General features: G+C 54.3%; 1 non-coding gene across 1 annotated transcript; it reads left to right on the top strand.

Moving 5' to 3' along the window:
• Positions 1-11,065: 11,065 nt before the first annotated feature.
• Positions 11,066-11,216, top strand: LOC111827725. The gene has a single exon (XR_002831412.1). It is a non-coding gene; the product is annotated as a small nucleolar RNA SNORA44 (small nucleolar RNA).
• Positions 11,217-17,996: the final 6,780 nt, after the last annotated feature.

Genomic DNA, 17,996 nt, shown 5'->3' with positions numbered 1-17,996 from the left:
GACTCAATACTTCTTTTTTGTTGTGTTGTTAGTCTCACCCAAAGGAATATCTTTCCATTGATTTTTAGGGAGGAGTAGAAAGAAGAAGAGGGAGAGACAGAGAGAAACTTCAATGTGAAGAGAAACACATCCATTGGTTGCCTCCTGCATGCAACCTGACTAAGGTTCCAGGCCAGGGAAGGAGCCTGCAACCAAAGTACACGCCCTTGACCGGAATCGCACCTGGGACCCTTTGGTCTGCAGAGCTGATGCTCTATCCACCGAGCTAACCAGCCAGGGCTTAAGACTTTTTTTTTTTTTTTGTAAATATATTTTATTGATTTTTTACAGAGAGGAAGGGAGAGAGACAGAGAGTTAGAAACATCGATGAGAGAGAAACATCGATCAGCTGCCTCCTGCACATCTCCTACCAGGGATATGCCCACAACCCAGGTACATGCCCTTGACTGGAATCGAACCCGGGACCCTTCAGTCCGCAGGCCGACGCTCTATCCACTGAGCCAAACCGGTCAGGGCTCGAGACTTCTTTAAATAAGGATGCGAGTGCCTGGCCTGAGGCCGCCCACCGAGACTCACACCCACTTTCGGGCCCGAGGCGGCCTTCAGCACATGCCGGCAGGATGAAGTGGGACCGAGTGGACGGGGGACGATCGGGGCTCCGGCCTGCCTTTCTCTGTTGCTGAGATTTATTTCAGGGAGAACCTCCAAGCTCGCTGGCTCAGACCGGTTGGAAGAAGCGTGGTCTCCTAGGCCGCACGGCCGGCACAGCTCGGCTTCCTGAGCGGGACCAGTGCCAACACCGAGGTCCCAGTGGGCCCGGCGCCAGCGAGCTGCCCACTGGGCTCCAGAAAGGAGCAAAGTCTGCGGCCCCGCCCGCCTCCCGGGTCCTGCCAGCTCAGGGCTGTCTGCGCCGCCCACACCCACCGGCCTCCTGGGCCCCAGTTTGGGGAAGAACGAGAAGGGCTGACGGAAAATCAGGTTCGACCAGATGGCCGAGCCGTTCCTTTAATCAGCACTGTGGGCCTGGGGCGGAGGTCAGGAGGTGCGGCTGCCAAGCAGGCCAGGGTGGCTCGTGGTTAAGGGCACAGGGCTGGGATCTGGGTTCAAGTGCTGGCCTGTGGGTTCCAGCTACTGTGACCCTGGGCCAGGCTGCGCCCTCCCCGAATTCCTCACCTGTAAATGCACTGACGCTCAAAGGCCACCTGTTAATCTACAGACAGACGCTGACATGGGACAGCTTCTTACCCTTGTACTCATAACAAAAAATGATGACAATGTACTTCTCTCTCTCTCCATAAATACACACACACACACACACACACACACACACACACACACACACACAGACATAGATAGATGCATTAATATAGATCAGTGATGGCGAACCTTTGAGCTCGGCATGTCAGCATTTTGAAAAACCCTAACTTAACTCTGGTGCCGTGTCACATATAGAAATTTTTTGATATTTGCAACCCTATAAAACAAAGACTTATGTTTTTGATATTTATTTTATATATTTAAATGCCATTTAACAAAGAAAAATCAACCAAAAAAATGAGTTCGCGTGTCACCTCTGACACGCGTGTCATAGGTTCGCCATCACTGATATAGATATCACCCTACTAGTTCCCAGTTGCCCTCCCTGACGAAGGACTGGCCTTTATTCTAAGACTATCCTTCCTGTATTTTTATTTTTGTGGCTGGAAAGGCTTAAGGGCCTCTGTGCTTCTATTGTTTCTGCTAGAACCTCAACCCGCCTCACCACCCACCGCAAGGCTCACCCCTCACCAGCTTCAGCACTTACTCAACTGCCTCCTTCCCGGACGCCTCCCGCGGGCCCTGTCCTCGCCCTGCTGGGTTTTCCTCCATAGCCCACCACTATGGGCCGTGACTTTTTCCGGGTTTGGGCCCACTGCCTGACTCCCCCAGAGGGCACGACTTTTTGTCTCTCTTGCTCCCAGCTGCATCCCAGAACCTAGAATAATGCCCGGCCCCTAGTTGCCCTCAGCAAATATTCCTCGGACCAGGAAACAATTGAGTGGCATTTCTTCTTTAATGTCTTTCTTGGCGGAATAAAGTGTGAGCAGCTCACTCACTCTTCAGTTCCCAAAACTGGGCATTGGAAATGATTTCCTTAAATCACTAAGTAAATGTATGTAAATGTTGGTAAAACTCACTAAATGGTAATAGGATTCCCCCAACTCCTCCCCGCCCTCCCCTCCCCCCACTCCTCTGGCCTTATCTGTCCTCACCAGCGCCCTGCAGACTCACAGGGGCTCTCTGTCCTCTCCGTTTGCCTAATTCACTTATTTGCTTTAAAGATCCTGATTGCAGACAGTCTGGGGGTGGGGGGGACTGGGGAGCTGCCAGGGGGGCTGCCAGGCTGCAGACAGGTGCAAGGAAGGGCGGCCTGGGAGGCCAGCAGCCCGCCCTGGCAAAGCTGGTCACGGTCACCGCTTTTATGATTCCAGGTCACAAATGAAATAAACGAAAGCACGTTGGTTTGCGCGTTTCTTGGCTCTGGGCCTGCTGTCAGGGACCTGGACGCTCAATGCTGAGGATGGCTGTGCTCTGGAGGCGGTGGCAGCGGCAGGAAGGCCTGGCGAAGCTGATGGCTGCTGAGACCCACTGGCCTGACGAAGGGCAGGGCCAGCTCAGGAGCCAGAGGAAGAGCAGAGGCTGACTAGACTGACCGGGCATTCGCAGCTGGGGAGACTGAGGTCAGAGGTTCTGGGATTTGGAAAAAGCAGAACCAAGAACCTAAATCCTCCCCCCTTTCCACCCCCCGCCCAACCAGGACAAGAGGGGCTCCGACCCTGGGCCCTGTCCTTCAGAGGACCCCTCTGTCTCCCCTCCCCACCAGTGAGGGAGGAGTCTGGGGGACAAGGGGATGTGCCCAGTTGGAGCCCATGCACCTGTCCTCCAGGTGACATTCAGGTTCCCGGAGGCTGGGATTCCCTGTTAAACACCCACTTCCCAGGCCTGAGGCTCCTCACCCAGCCCATCTTCCTGGGGTGGCCACGTGGCCGGGGGTGCTGTGTGTTGGGGGAGGGGCTGACGTGTGGGCTGGGAGGAGGTATGTGCCCGAGGCCCCTTCCAGAGGAAAACACGGAGAATGGGGACACAGCTGCATGTCCAGGTGTCAGACTCTGCGTTGGGCCCGATCCCAGGTCATTAGGAAGCTCTGTTGGTCTTGCTAGGAGACAAAACATTTTATTTAAGAGTTCATTACTTGATTTATAAGTTTTGAAATATTTAGACTATGTTTACGACCCTGCCTAGGGTGAGCCTGCTGTCCGGACACCCCCTGCTGCCCGGGGCAGCCCCCGGCCTGGACTCACAGGCAGCGGAGGGAGCGAGCCGGGGTCCTCCTAACGCAGGGGCTCTGGCAAGGTCACACCCAAAACAGATGACCGAAGGGTTGTCACCTTTCCTCCCAAATTTTGAAATAACGAAAGAAGGGGACAGGGAAGGCTGGGAGCAATAGTCCTGGGAGAGATGGGGAGACGTGGATTAGGGTGGTGACAGGGACGGAGAAGAGGCAGCTTGGAGAACTATCTGGGGGCGGGGTGCTGAAATAGTGACAGCTCATGTAGAACTGAGTGAAGGGACACACTCAGGCCAGCGGACCCAAAAATAAAACAGCTGCAAGAATTGACAAGCCACTTCCGAGTCACCAAATATATCAGCCCCCCCCCCCCACCCCCCACCCCCAAACTTTGAAGAGCTGCTTCTAAGAGGCAGATCCCGAGATGGCTCTGGGGGGTTTCTGGACGCTGAGTTCCTGGAGTCGGCCTGCCTTTCCTTTCCTGGTGGAGACAGCCCACCACAGATCCAAACACTCACTGGGGACTGGGAATTCGTCAGTGTCTTGTTAGTCGATGACAAGTCCATTCAAAGCCAAACACATGGCAGCAGATCTTGGGGAGTTTGGGGGAACCAGACCAAGCAGCCTGCCCTTGGGCCCTGGACACCTGAGTTGCCAGTGATGAGGGGAAATTCTCTTGGGAGGTGACAGAAGTCACTCTCAAAAACTGAGGGTTCTGGCTGTCATCTCCTCAGCAAGGAAGGGCGGTGATGAGCTTCAGAAAAGCTCCCTTCAAACCCATCATCAACGCATGTACTTCTCCTGAATGTGCTCGCAACGTGGTGTCAGGAAATCAGACACCCACCCTTCCGGGGCCAGGCCCTGCTCTCAGGGCTGGGAACAACACAGACAGAAATCCCTTCCCTCTTCGACTTCTGGGTGGAGGAGACGCCCCAAATCTCAAAACACACAGCCGCCCAGACACGGCAGGCTGGCGGCTGGCTTTGGTTTCTCTGCGCTGAGCAGTGCTCTGCCAACACGCCGGAGCTCAACGCCTCCTTTAGCGTCTTCAACCAGGCAGGCAAGGGAGCCTTAGTCCGGACACAGCCGGTCAGTCAGCAACGGGAAAGCTCTGGGTACCGATCACCCCGCTGTTTCTCATTCCGGCATTGGGGACGTTAAAGATGGGAGCCTGGAGACCCCAGAGGTGAGACGTCCCAAGGTCAGTCAACTGACAAATAAGACGCAGCTACCCCAGTCCACGCTCTGCGGTGGCGCGCCGTCTCCATCACCTGACCGCGGGGCTGCCTGTCCTACGCCGCAGCCCACGCTGGGGGCCGAGGGCTGACCCGCGCGGCTCACGGTGAAGATGTTGAGTGCACAGGGCCTGATAGGTGACAACGCACTTTCCCAACTGTTATCTCACCCCATGCTCCGCGGAGAGTCGCTAGATTTAGCAACTGGAGTTACAGGGCAGGCACCCAGTCCAATTGGAATGCAATATTCGGAACAAACTTATACCAAAATCCTTGTTTATCTAAAACGTAAATTTAACTGAGAGTCACAGTCCATTTGGGCTACTATAACAAAATACCACGGGTGAGGTGGCTGAGAAACATACATTTATCTCTCACAGTTCTGGAGGCCGGGAGTCTAAGATCGAGGCCCCGCCGAGTCGCTGTGTCCTCACCCGGTAGGAGGGGGAAGGGACCCCCTTTATAAGGGCACTCACTGGTCCCATTCATGAGGGCTCCATCCTCACGACCCAAGCACCTCCTAAGGCCCCTCCTCCCAATACCACCCATTGGGGTTAGGGTTTAACAGGCATGTGGGACACATACACTGTGCATAGCACTGGGCATCCTGACTTTTATCTGACCACCCCCAGTCTACAGCCCCCAGAGGCAGGCAGTATCCGTGAGCCCATTTGATCACTGAGGCCCAGACAGTCAACTGCCTGAGGTCAACAGACCAAGGAGGTGACAGGCTGACAGAACTGGCTCTGCTCCTTCACTGGCCCCCAAATCACCCCTAGGTGGCATCTTCAATAATCAAGGAGGTGCTGGGGTGGAGTGTGAGGCTCTCGGGCTGGGAGGGAGGGACCGTGGAGGGGAGGCTGTGGAGGGACCATGCTGTGCTGTCTTCACGGTTTAGTTGCACCACATTTTCGGTTTTAGTTCACAGCACCAGGGACTCACCCTGGCCAGCAGGGCTGGAGTGCAGGAAGCCATCTGGAGCTGTGCTGAGTCATAGGCCTGAGAAAAACAAGGACGTCCTGAGGACAGCGGTGGGGGCGGGGCGGGGGCCGCAGCCCCCCTGGAGACCTCGGTGGGCACCGGAAATAGAAGCTGCTCCCTTTGAAGCATCGGTTAGAAGGTCCAAGATCACCATGGGTGGCAAGGCAGTTCCTATTAAGCGCTGCCTGAATGCAGAGCTCTGTTCTGAGAAAGTCAGAGGCAGGTGGGGAAGCGGAAGTTGCTGTTTTCGTGGGATTTTTAATTGTATTATTTTTTTTAATCCTGGCTCATCCTCTTACTACCCGTCACCCTTTGGGCAGTTTACTTAAACTTTCTAACCCTGTTCCCTCTTTAGTAATATGAATCCTTATTTCACTGAGATAGTTTAAGGGTTGAAATGAAATCACTTTTTTTAAAATCCTCACCCAAGAATATGTTTTTATTGCTTTTTTTTTTTTGAGAGAGAGAGAGAGGAGAGAGGAAGGGGGAGAGAAAGAGAAACATTGATGTGAGAAACATCAATCAGTTGCCTCCTGTACACACCACGGCCAAGGATCAAACCCTTGACCTAGGCATGTACCCTGACCCAGAATCGAATCCACAACCTTTTGCTGTACGGGACAACGTTACAACCAACTGAAGCAGGTGGCCAGGGCTGAAATCACATTTTTAAAAAGTATCCTGCATAGTAGGAGCACACAGTAGGTGCTCAACACATGATAGGTCTTATTATAAAAACGACAGAAAAAGAACTTTGCACCAGGTTGGTATGGGGATGAATGAGATACCTCGGCTTCACTCTGAAGAGCACATGAGACCCAGGTATTCGTGAGGCTTCAACTAGTGACCTAGATTCCTGTCACCTTCCTGCCCGGGGTCCTGAGATGACGGTTCTGGTCCCCCTGGTGCCGGTCAGTGAGGCTAAACACACACAATGATTGCTCACATGATGGCTGTTTATTACATTCCACAGATATTTCCTTTCAACACTGTGCATGCTGCTGGCTCAGCCCCTGCCGAGGTCCAGAAAAAACAAAAATGAAGATAAATACTCCTGTTTTTCTGTTGTCTTGAGCAATTGTCCTGTGTCAGGTGCTAAGCTAAGCACTTTACACGCATCGACTTCTCAGAGCAAGTCTTTTAGGTCCGTGCTCCTATCGCCCCATTTCACAGGTAGGAAAACCAAGGCTCAGAGGACTAAAGAAGTTGTCTAAACGCATGGCGCTAGCAGGTAGTGGAATCAGTCCCAGGCCTGCTTCTTCCAAAGGCCCTGACGGCCATACCCCCAGACTGTCACACTGTGGACAAGCTCCAGAGGGAAGCCCCTCGCGGGAGATTTCAGCTTATTCAGGCGAGGAGGCGTGTAAACAGCACAGGGCCGCGAGATGATGCAATGCCAGAGGATGCTGATGATCGAGTTCTAGCAGCTCTGGGCAGGGTTCAGTGTGGCCTGCTGGCTGAGCCTGCGTCAGGCTCTGGGGAACAAGAGGACGCCCCAGTCGGCAAAGTCCCCCTGGGGCTGGCTGTCACCAGTGTCAGGAACAACACGCTCCTCCGTCCGGCTGAAGCGACTCCCAGCCTCGGCCCATGACCACTGAGAGGATGACCTATCACGCGCTGGGCCTGGTCAGCGGCGCTCCGAGGGGGGCCTGCTGTTGGAAGGAGGGCGGTTCCTGCAGTCAGTGGGCACGGCCTGTCTTGCCCCCTGGCCTGGACCGTGGCTCTCCTGGGTAAGGAGATAATGACACCCCTTTGCCTTCCGAGGACTCCGTGGAGAAGGCCACACGCTGAGGGTCACCAAAGCCAACTCCGAGACGGTAGAGCTTTTCTTCAAGTCAGTCTGGCGACATCTACCAAGAGGGTGAAAACGATGCACACCCTTCAATCCCGCGATTTCACCACGAGGAGCGACCCCCAGGGAAATGGCCACGGCGGTGGGCTACATCGGGGGTGTGAGCAAGGATGGTCGCCGGAGCACCACACACTCAAGAATCAGAAACGGCCCGGCTGGCGTGGCTCACTGGTTGAGTGTCAACTTATGAGGTCGTGGTTCAATTCCCGGCCGGGGCGCATGCCCGGGTGGCAGGCTTCATCCCCAGTAGGGGGTGTGCAGGAGGCAGCCAATCAGTGATTCTCTCTCATCATTGATGTTTCTCTCTCTCTCCCCCTCTCCTTTCCTCTCTGAAATCAATAAAAATATATTTTTAAAAAACAAACAACAACAACAACAAAACAGAAACGTCCCAACTAGTCAGGAACAGGGGCTTGGTTTATAGAATGCTACATCCTTGTTTCTTCCCAAGTCTGTGTGTTCATTGCCTGACCTCCTCCAGGCAGTTCATGGAACAATCCCCCCCAAACCCCAAGCGCCCAGGGTACTGGCCTGGAGCACAGCGTGTGGGCTATTTCATAGGTGAACGAATTAGATGCATGCACTTTCAAGCTGGGAGCATACTAGATCCGTGATTTGGAACTTGAATTTGCACTCTCTGTAGGATGGAGGTCAGGTGGGTGCTCGCCCACGTCCCTTAATGCAGTGGTGGTGGGGGAGGGGGTTGGCTCCGGAGCCAGACTCCCCGGCCCCGATCTGCCTCTGTCCTGTTCCGGCTGTGACCTTGGAGACGGCTTGCCCTTGGAACGTCTCAGCGCTCTCGTTGTGAAGTGGGGGTACTACCCTTGCCCCCGAGCGTGGTCGTCAGGGAGAAATGCACCAGTGAGGTGCCCGGGAAGAGGGCCTGGCAGGGAGTAGGCGCTCCTGAAGTGCCCGCCGTGATCAGCGCGGCTTTCCTGGGCTGCTGGGAGGATTAAGCGGGAGGCTTTCCGAAGCACACGCAGAGCTCAGCCCGGCTCAGGAAGCAATAGCTGCTTCCACCACCCTGTCTCCGCCGTGGCTACCAGACCACCTCTCCGTGGCTTTTCACAGGAAGCAAACGGAAATGCACGGGACATGTCTCGTTGAGACCGCCCCCCCCCCCCCCCCCCAGCAGGAGGCTCCTTTGCCAAGTCAGACACCGGATCGGCTCTCTCCTCTCAGCAGTTTCTGTCTGTTCAAGGTCACGTGTAGAAGTTCCTGGCATTTTCCAGTGTCTCTGTCTCTCATTCATTTGCGGAGCCACCTTTGAAATGTCAGGCTTGTCGTTGGCTTCCTGGCACGCCTGCCTGGAGCCGGCTCTGGGGAGCAGCCCTGAGGCCACTGGGCTTCTGACCTCCCCCCACCCCTGCTTTCCAGCTTCAGTTCTTTAAGGACCGGCAATCTTTTTGCCCCAGCTGCACGCTGCTCGGTCTGGTCTCGCCCTCATTATTCTTCTTTCACTTTTTCACATTTAAAACATAAATACGTTTACTCAAAAGGGGAACGGGCCCACCACCAGAAATGGAAAGCCGATAGCACCTGCCGTGAACAGAAGCTACCCGCAAAAAGAAAAACGATGAAAATAAAGCAATATTATTAGTTTTTTATTGATTTCAGAGAGAAAGGGAGAGGGAGTGAGAGAAACATCAATGATGAGAGAGAATCATGGATCGGCTGCCTCCTGCACGCCCCCTACTGGGGTTGAGCCCGCAACCTGGGCATGTGCCCTTCACCGGAATCGAACCCGGGACCCTTCAGTCCGCAGGCTGATGCTCTACCCACTGAGCCAAACCAGCTAGGAGAGAATAATAAAGCAATACTACTGGATTCTACAGGAACAGGGCTGCCCTGGGAGACTCCGGCTTGAGGCTGTTTGGTGTCCAGTTAGAAGGGAGGTTGGGCAGCTGTTAAAGTTGCAGAGCGGGGTTCAGGGTGTGCTAGCACTCCTGAGAGCTCCTTTTGGTGCAATAAGAAGTATTGAACGAAAATTTGAAGAGGAAAAACTCTCTGACTGCGTGACTCCGTGTTTTATTTCCTTGTCCTTCAAGAACTTGCTCCCGTCTGCCAGGGCCAGAGGGGCCTTGCTATGTGATCCAGTTCTGTATGGAGCAAAGTTAAGGAGAGAACAGCCCACCCTCCGCCTCTCACCTATTAGGGCATTTTAGGAAGATTTCAGAGAAACATTCTCTGATGGTGTCCGGGCCCCAAAAAATCCTGCTCTGAGGGTGGCCGCACATCAGAATTCCTTCGCCTCCTGATGGAGCGGAAGTGAGGCCACCAGAGGGTGGCCTGGGAATGGTACGGCCACTGGATCTCCATGAAGAGCAACGTGTGGGACTCAGCGCGCGTCCATGAAGAAATCCACGCCCTGGGGTGTCCGAACCAAGCAGACGGCTGTGCTTGATTGAAAAAGAGAGTCGCCAACCCCGCTCTGCCCAGCCAGACCCTAGGAAGAAGCAACCCAACAAGGCGCTGACTTCGAGGTCCCGCCCCTCGTCCAGCAGCTGCTCCCTTTATGGAGAGCCAGGGAGGAGCCACAGGGGCATGGCCCCTGCACGATGCCTGTTCGCAGGTCTTCCCCCTGCCGCACTGTCCAGTTAGATCCACACGCTAGCCCTGGCCGCTGCGATGTCCTTTCTAGAACCCTCTGCCTCTGACCAGCTGGCTCCCTGGCGCACAGTAGGTGTGAAGGGATGTTTCAAATGAAAGGATATGCTTTACACTGGGCTGCCTCTACAGTTCATTTCAACATGTTTCCTTTTTAAAAAGACACATTTCAATGGAATTTATTAGGGTTACATCGGCCATGGGTTACATCACATTACCCAAAGCAATCTCTAGATTCAACACAGTTCCTATCAAAATACCAATGGCATATCTCACAGAGCTAGAACAAACATTCCCCCAAATTTATAAGGGACCACAAGGGACCCCAAATAGCCCCAGCAATCTTAAGAAAGAACAGAGGTCTCACGCTTCCTGATATCAAACGATACCACCAGGCCGCAGTCATCAAAACAGCATAGAAACAGACATAGATCAGCGGGACAGAATAGAAAGCCCAGAAATAAACCCACGCCTTATGGTCAATAAATATTTGACAAAGGAGGCAGGAGCACACAATGAGATAAAGACGGGCCACTCAGTAAATGGTGCTGGAAAAATTCAACATATTTCGTGAGTGGCAGGGACCAACGGTGCTGGAGGGCTTCCTACCAGGCACTGGTGGGGTGACCACTGTCCGATTTGGGGGGATTCTCCTGCTGTTAGCACAGGAAGTCTGCATGCCCCAGGAAACGCCCCCCCCCCCGCCACACACACACCAAGGCAAACCGGGACAGTTGGTCACTCTACTGGGTTAGGCCCCACATGCTCTACTGTCACGGACTTCCCAGGAGAGTGGGAGACGATGACATTAAACAGATCATCCCACGAAGAAATGAGTAATTACAACGTAGGCTGAAGAAGGAGAAGCCAGCCCTGCGCGTGCCGTGTGCACGGGGTGGGGGGGGGGGAGGCATGGCCTGGCCCTGGAGAAGCTCCTGGTTGCTAAGAGAGGGAGGGACACACAGCTTATCTGGTCAAAGGTGGGGAGTGCAGAGAATAAGAAATCTGCCTCTCTATTCCCGGTTCCTATCGCACCGTTTATATTTCTGTTGGGTTTTTAAAATATATATTTTTATCTATTTCAGAGATGAAGGGAGAGGGGGAGGGAGAGATAAAAACATCAATGCCAACTGCATGCAAGAGCAACCTGGAGAGACTTTGACAGCTCAGGTCAGCATAATACCTGCAGCTGCCACTCGCCTTTCCTATATCTCAGGAAAAAACAAAAACAAAAAACAAAAACATCAATGATGAGAGAGAATCATGATCAGCTGCCTCCCGCATGCCCCCCACTGGACTTGGAGCCTGGCCTGGATTTGAACCATGACCTCCTGGTTCATAGGTCAATGCTCAACCACTGAGCCACGCCGGCAGAGCTCGGTTGGGGTTTTAAGCATCAGAAACCCGCTCTGGTGAGCTCAATAGATATATAGTGAACGCGCATTAGAAGGAGAGGCTGACTCTAGGCCCCCTCGGGCAGTGAGAGGGGAACAAACAAGCCAGAACTGAAGAGCCCGCCTGGTTCCATTCCCCTTAGAAAAATGGAGTCCGGCCACTCTCTGCCCTTGGGTGTCCCTGCCCAATGTTCTCATTCCGGGAAGAAAGAACCTGACGGCCAAGCCTGGCTCTCATGCCAGACCCTTGGCTAGGCGAGGGCGGCACCGTGATGAGAAATTCCACCAACACTGGGTGCCACGGGGCACGGGCGGGAGGGCTGCTGACGGCAAAGGGAAGGGCCGGGATCCCGGACGGTGGGGGCCTCAGTTGCTGTTCAAGAAGCAGCTTCCCAGGGCCTCTTGCTCCGGGTCCCTGCCTTCGAAGTAGCTCTCTGCTTGCCTTCTGTCCAGAACACTGTTACCAAGGCCAGCCCCATGCTGACAGCTGCCTTCTCGAGCGCAGGTGTCTGACCCAGCCCCCTGGACTGTTGTCACCTTGGAGCATGTACCGTGCCCTTGGGCATGGCTGGTACAAAGCCTGGCGCAGGGGAGGGAGTCTGTGAGTGTTGCTGAGAACTTTCTAGAAAGTTTAAGGAGCACACTGCCACCAGGATCCCTGGCCCGCTGCCCTCCAGCCACACCAGCCTTTCCCTGCTGCTCAACCTCTCAGCCTGCCCTGCTGTTCCTTCTACGCATGTTGCCTGTTTACTAACCTCATGACTCAGGGGTTCCCAGCCGGGGGGTTCTGCTCTCCAGGGGACATTGGGTGAATCTGGGACAGTTATTTGGTTGCCGCACTGAAGGGGGGACTGGGGGCTGCTACCAGCATCAGGTGGAGGAGGCCAGAGATGCTGCTAAACATCCTAAATGCCCAGGACAGCCCCACATCAGGGAATCATCGGGCCAAAATGTCCCTCACCGCAGCTGAGAAATCCCGTGGCCGGGCTGAAGGCTCCCGTCTCTGCTCTGAAGTCCCCTCTGTGGGGAGCCTTCCCTGACAGCCAGCGCCCTCTCACGCCCCCTCCGTCCTGTCTTCTTTGGGACATTTCGCCGCCGCCTCACGTGATCACGTCTGCTTACTCAGTTGCTGTTGGGTGCCCTCTGCGAGGGCCCGCGGGCCTTGTTCTCTGCTGGCTGCCCGGCAGGCAGAGCGGCACCTGGCAGGCTGTGGGCCGCTCCGTAATCATACGTCACACGCGTGTTTCATGAAGGGAGTGGCCTCAACTGCTCAAACACCCGGGGTCAGACACTCAGCCGTGAGGCCCAGCTCCTCTGGCGGCCCAGCTTTGTGTGTAGGTGTCTATTTCACTGCCAGTTCAAAGTCAGCCTCTGTTGGCTGCTGGCTGTGTGGCCTTTGGCAGATGTCTTACGCTTCCCAGGCCTCAGTTTCTGCATCTGTAAAGTGGGGCTATTATGGTGAGCCCTTTCCTGGCAGAGATGTGGTGTGGATGAAATACACTAGTCCACATGCACAGAGCACATAAGACAATGCCTGACTCAGAAGAGCCTCAGCAAATGTCATCACGACCATCATCATCATCACCACCATCATCACCATCACCATCACCACTGTCATCATCACCATGGGGATTTGGCTGGGGTCATCAGTGACAATGACAGAATGGGCTCTGGGGCCGCACCAGGTGCTTAGGGGATGAAGGCAGCTTGCAAGGCCAAAGTTGTCCCCACTCGGTTCTGTCAGCTCCTGCTCCACCCATGAAACACACCGGCGGAAGCCTTTACCCACCTCTTGTTTTGCTAAGGAGGCTAGTAGAGAGCATGGATTTCATGTGGCAGATGGTGCTGTCCTTGGATTATGAGACCAAGCAAGGAAATTAAAGCGCTTCACTGCAACAGATTATGGGCTCGGAGTGGTAGCGGGCAGGGGTGGGGCATCAAGGGGGGCAGAGCAGGTGTTTTATCAACTGGGCAATGGCTGTTCTTGAGAGTAGCTGGAGCCCTAGAATAATATAACTTTATGGCCCCTTCATCTTATTTAGGCCCATGCAGTGCAGAAAGGGAAACAGGGGCAGTTAACGGTACGGCACCCACGTCTCTTGATTCCTGGATCAGGGTTGTTTTTGCTGCCCCGGGCCACGGCCACTGGGAGACTCGGGGCATGCCGACTTCAGGCTCCTCTGCTCAGCACAGGCCTCCCGAGGACATGTACCCAGTGCCTCCTCTCAGCGCGGCAGGGAGAGCATGAGCCAGAGCCCCGAGCCCTCCTGTCTGGGTCCCAATCTCAGCACCAGGGCGAGTTTCTTACCCTCTTGGAACCTCAGTGTCCTTATCTGTAAAATGGGAATCATAACAGGCCTTACCTCACAGGGGTCCTGTGAGCATGTGATGAGTTACCATCACAGAAAGCATTTAGCCCTGGGCTTGGCACATAGTAAATGCTCAATAAAAATGTTAGTTCTTAATGAGGCCCCAGAATTGACTTCGGGTCTCACAGTCCCCTAGGTTGTGAGCCCCTGCGAGGCCAGTCTAGCCCTTGTTCTCTATGCCTTGCATGACAGCTGACACCTGCTGGGAGCCTGGTAAAGGGTGGTGGCTGACAACTGGCCCCCTTAGGGACACCCATTTCTCAGTGGGCACCAGGAAGGCCCAGGGGATGTGGCAGCAATGCATGCGACTCTGTCACTAGTTTAGCCCTTAGTTCTCCATGGATACAGCCAGCCTCCTGGCCTCTGTGAACCGGCCTCCGCCTCGTGATGCGGCCTGTTTTTTGTTTTCCCGGCTCTTCTCTGCAGCCCAGCCTTCCCCCGACTGGACTGTGGGCTATTTGCATTTAAATTGGTTTTCTCTCGTTATAGAAATCTCTTAGGTCAGCTGGAGTTTCCATTTTCCTCAGGATCCGTGTGGAAGCTCCATTTCCCAGCTGAGGGTCCCTCACGCCTCCCTCCCTCTCGCTGACAGTGAGAGGCGGTCACACATCCTCCCGCGCCTGGCGGTGACCAGGTAGCCTGAGAAAGTCGCCCCATTCCAAGCAAGCTCAGAGTGCTTGTCACGGGAGGAAGGGCTGGGGGAGGGGCTGGAGGGTCTCAGAAGAGGCTTTTGGTTAGTGCTCATCATAGACCACAGTCACATACATGTGCACACACGCACACACACGGACACACACATGTGCGTATACATGCATGCATGCATGCACACACATACACATGCATGCGTGCACACACTAGCTAACCTGTTTATAGCGCTAGCTGTGCTCAGGGACTTTTCTAAGAGAGTCCATTGCTAATAATAGCACTTTGTTCGTGGCGTCTCATGAAGATTAAATGAATTAATAATTAATGAATAATGTTTTCCAGATGAGAAAACTGAGGCACAGAGAGATGGAGTCACTTGCCCAAGGTCATGGCTAACACACTGCAGAGCTGGACTTGAACCCGGGCAGGGTGGCTCCACAGCCTGTCATTCATCCTAGGCTCCGGCCACACCCGACCACACTCTTGTGCTTTCTAGTCTAGGTCATTGTTCAAAAAGTGCTGGTCAAGACCCACGACTAGGACTTCCTGACCCGGGTATGGGCGTGAACCATGGTTTGTGAAGACTGACCTGAACCCTGGATGGACTGGCCCCGTCTGCCTGGGAGCATGAGGGAGGGGAAGCAGGGGGAGATGCTAGCGGTGGACTTGAAGGATGAGTAGTTTTCCAGTGGATAAGAGGGACAGAGAGCAGTTCATGAAGGAGGTCTAGTCCGGGCACCCCAGCTTGTCTGGCAGTGCTCAGGTGTGATGTAGGCTGAGCAGGTGCTGAGGTGTGGGGCTGGGACACTGGCAAAGACAGGCCTCGAATGCCATGTGCATGGGCTCCATCCTGAGGGTCGAGCAGCAGCGGGACAGAGACCATCAGATAGACAACCGTCGGTGACAAATGCCACACAACGGGAGCCCTAGCTCACTTCACTGAACACCCCTCCACACCAGGCACTGGGTCAAGAGCTTTACTCAAGGGTTCACATTTCATCCCAACAAAACCCCCGTGACAAATGAGAATACTGAGGTAAGAAGTTCAATACATCTGGGGCTTGGAATCAGGCAGTCCAACCCCAGACTCTGGGCCCTCAACCACTCTCCGAAACTCATGCCGCGTGCCACGTGGATGCCTGCGGTTGAAGCCATCCCACGTGTCAGCACTGAAACACTTGGCGATCGTTGGTCCCCTGGCCTGAGTGTCACTGTTATTGGAGACAGGCAGTCTGGAGGGGAGATAAACCATTTGATTCAAAACCACACCAAACCGAAACCAACAGGCACATCTCTGCGACCTCGATTGCTGAGGGAAGTGGTGTCAGAAGTGGGCTCAGATGAAATGCTTATATGAGGGGACTGATAGGTGAGAGTATTGCATTTGACAGGGCGGGGACAGGAAATGGGAGGTCTCCGTGTGTTTACTCCGCAACTGTCCCCCAGGAGCTCTGTGGACCCTGGTCCCTGCCCGCCAGGAGGGTACCAGCTGCGAGGGAGCCAAGCACAGAGCAGACCACTGAGTGCCCAGGTGGTCGTGCTCGGTGGATGAATTCAGGGTGCACTTTGGACACAGAGCAGGGACAGCTGCCTTAGCCTGGGCAGAGGCACCTGGAGCCCAGCCCAGATGGCCTGGAGGGCAGAGCGGTGGTGAGGGATATTTCAAGGGGGGTGGGGACAGCATCTTCCAGGGCGAGGGGGGTTGCAGTCATGCTGAAGTGAGCAGACCACGCAGAAGGGGCACAGCAGAGGGGCTGGGTCCTGAGGGCTGGGCCCCCAGCAGTTGGCCTGGACCACTCCGGGCGGGAGGCCACCTCGTTTCAGATCCTCTCTGCAATTAGAACCGCCTCGGAGTTCTAGATGAAACGCAAGGCTTGCCAAGAAAGCGGCGATGCCAAGAGCAGTCTGCTGATGCCGAGCATCTTGAAATAGTAAAAGCGACTAACCGTATATCGCTCTGTCACGCCGCCCGCTGCACCTGCACCTGCGGAGGCTTTGCCTGGCTTATCCCCACTGAAGGTGTAAATGTTTAAAAGTCGGAGGAGATGAATCTTGCCATCACCCCTGTTGTATAACTAAAAGCACGAACAGCTCCCATTCTGAGGACCCTCATAATGACCAGCAGCAGGCTAACTGCTTTCTATGTGATGTCCTATTTAACAGAAGAGCAATCGGAGGCTCAGAGAAATAGCACAACTTGCTCAAGGTCATACATTGGGGAAAGAATGGAGCCAGGACCCAGACCCCCATCTGCCTGGCATCTGAGCCCAGTGTCCTCCCCCTGGGCCTCTCTGCCTTGCCGTCGCACAATTTAAAGACTATGGATTGTTGAGAACATTTTCATTTACTATTATTTTTCCCCTCCAAAGAACTGTCTAAATTTAGGAGGCAAAGAACCTTGGCTCAGAGAGGGAAAGTGCTTTCCCCAAGAACACACAGCTTTTGAAGGGATCAATTAGAGACTTGCACCAAGGCCATACTGTTCCTAAAGCCAGAGCCCCAGCTCCTTCACTGCAGTTCCAAGGCCACAGCCAGGAAGAGGGACAGCTAATAGTCTACCCTGGGATGATTCTTTTTTAAAAAAAATAAAATTCACGTCTTTTCATCTCCACGCTGGCAGGTATTCCTCCAGCGATCAAAAGACAAACAACGAGGAGAGCAGAACGTGCAGATCGCGGCCAACATGACATCATCAGGAGCAGCTGTGCCAAGAAAATCTAATTTCCTCTGACAGAGTGGCAGGCTGGGAGATAAGCTGAGGGCACTGGCGTTGGTGTCCCGATTCTGAAGGACAAGTTAGATCAGCTCCACAGAAACCACCCGGGGGCAAGGAGGGGGCAGGTCACCACACACCCACAGAGGCACAGTCACAGACACACACAGACATACACTGACATACGCATAGGCCCACAGAGACACAAAGACAGACGCATACACAGGAAAACATACGCCAAGAGCCATGCGCGCACACACACACACACACACACACACACACACACACACACACCTCTGTGGGCAGGGGTCTTGTCTGTTTCCACCTAAGTCAGTTCCCAAGGCTTAACAATGTCTACCAGGCACATAGTAGGTGCTCAGCCAATGCTGTTGATATGAATCAGAAAAGTCTATGTCCTTTGTGTCTAGCGAAGGTGTGCTGGGAAACAACTCATGGGGGTGTCATCGCAGGCACCCCCCAAGTTCTGAGGACGCAGCAGGTCCGCCTCTCACCTCGTTCCATCCTCATCCTTTTGTAGATGAGGAAACGGACACCAAAGAAGTGAAATCGGTCACGCGAGGTTCCCCAGCTTCCTGGGTGGCCATCAAAACCAGGACTCGGACTGCTACCCTGACAACATAGGCGCCGGAATAAATATTTTCCTCTCGGGACACAACTCAGCCCACGACTTCCGCAGCCAACTCTGCCTGCCAGGTGTGGGGAGCTCTTCACAACGAGTCGTCATATCGTCCTCAATCCGGGCTGACTTCTCAGGATCAGGCATCTGTCTGGAGTACCTTCCATAGAGCCATGGTGCTGCATTTTAATAAAGTGACAGTCCGAAAGCTCCTGCTGCCTGAATAGCTGCCGGC

This window comes from Myotis lucifugus, unplaced genomic scaffold (genome assembly GCF_000147115.1).
Source record: "Myotis lucifugus unplaced genomic scaffold, Myoluc2.0 scaffold_208, whole genome shotgun sequence".
Classification (NCBI taxonomy): domain Eukaryota; kingdom Metazoa; phylum Chordata; class Mammalia; order Chiroptera; family Vespertilionidae; genus Myotis; species Myotis lucifugus.
This window is presented reverse-complemented; position numbering and strand designations above follow the sequence as displayed.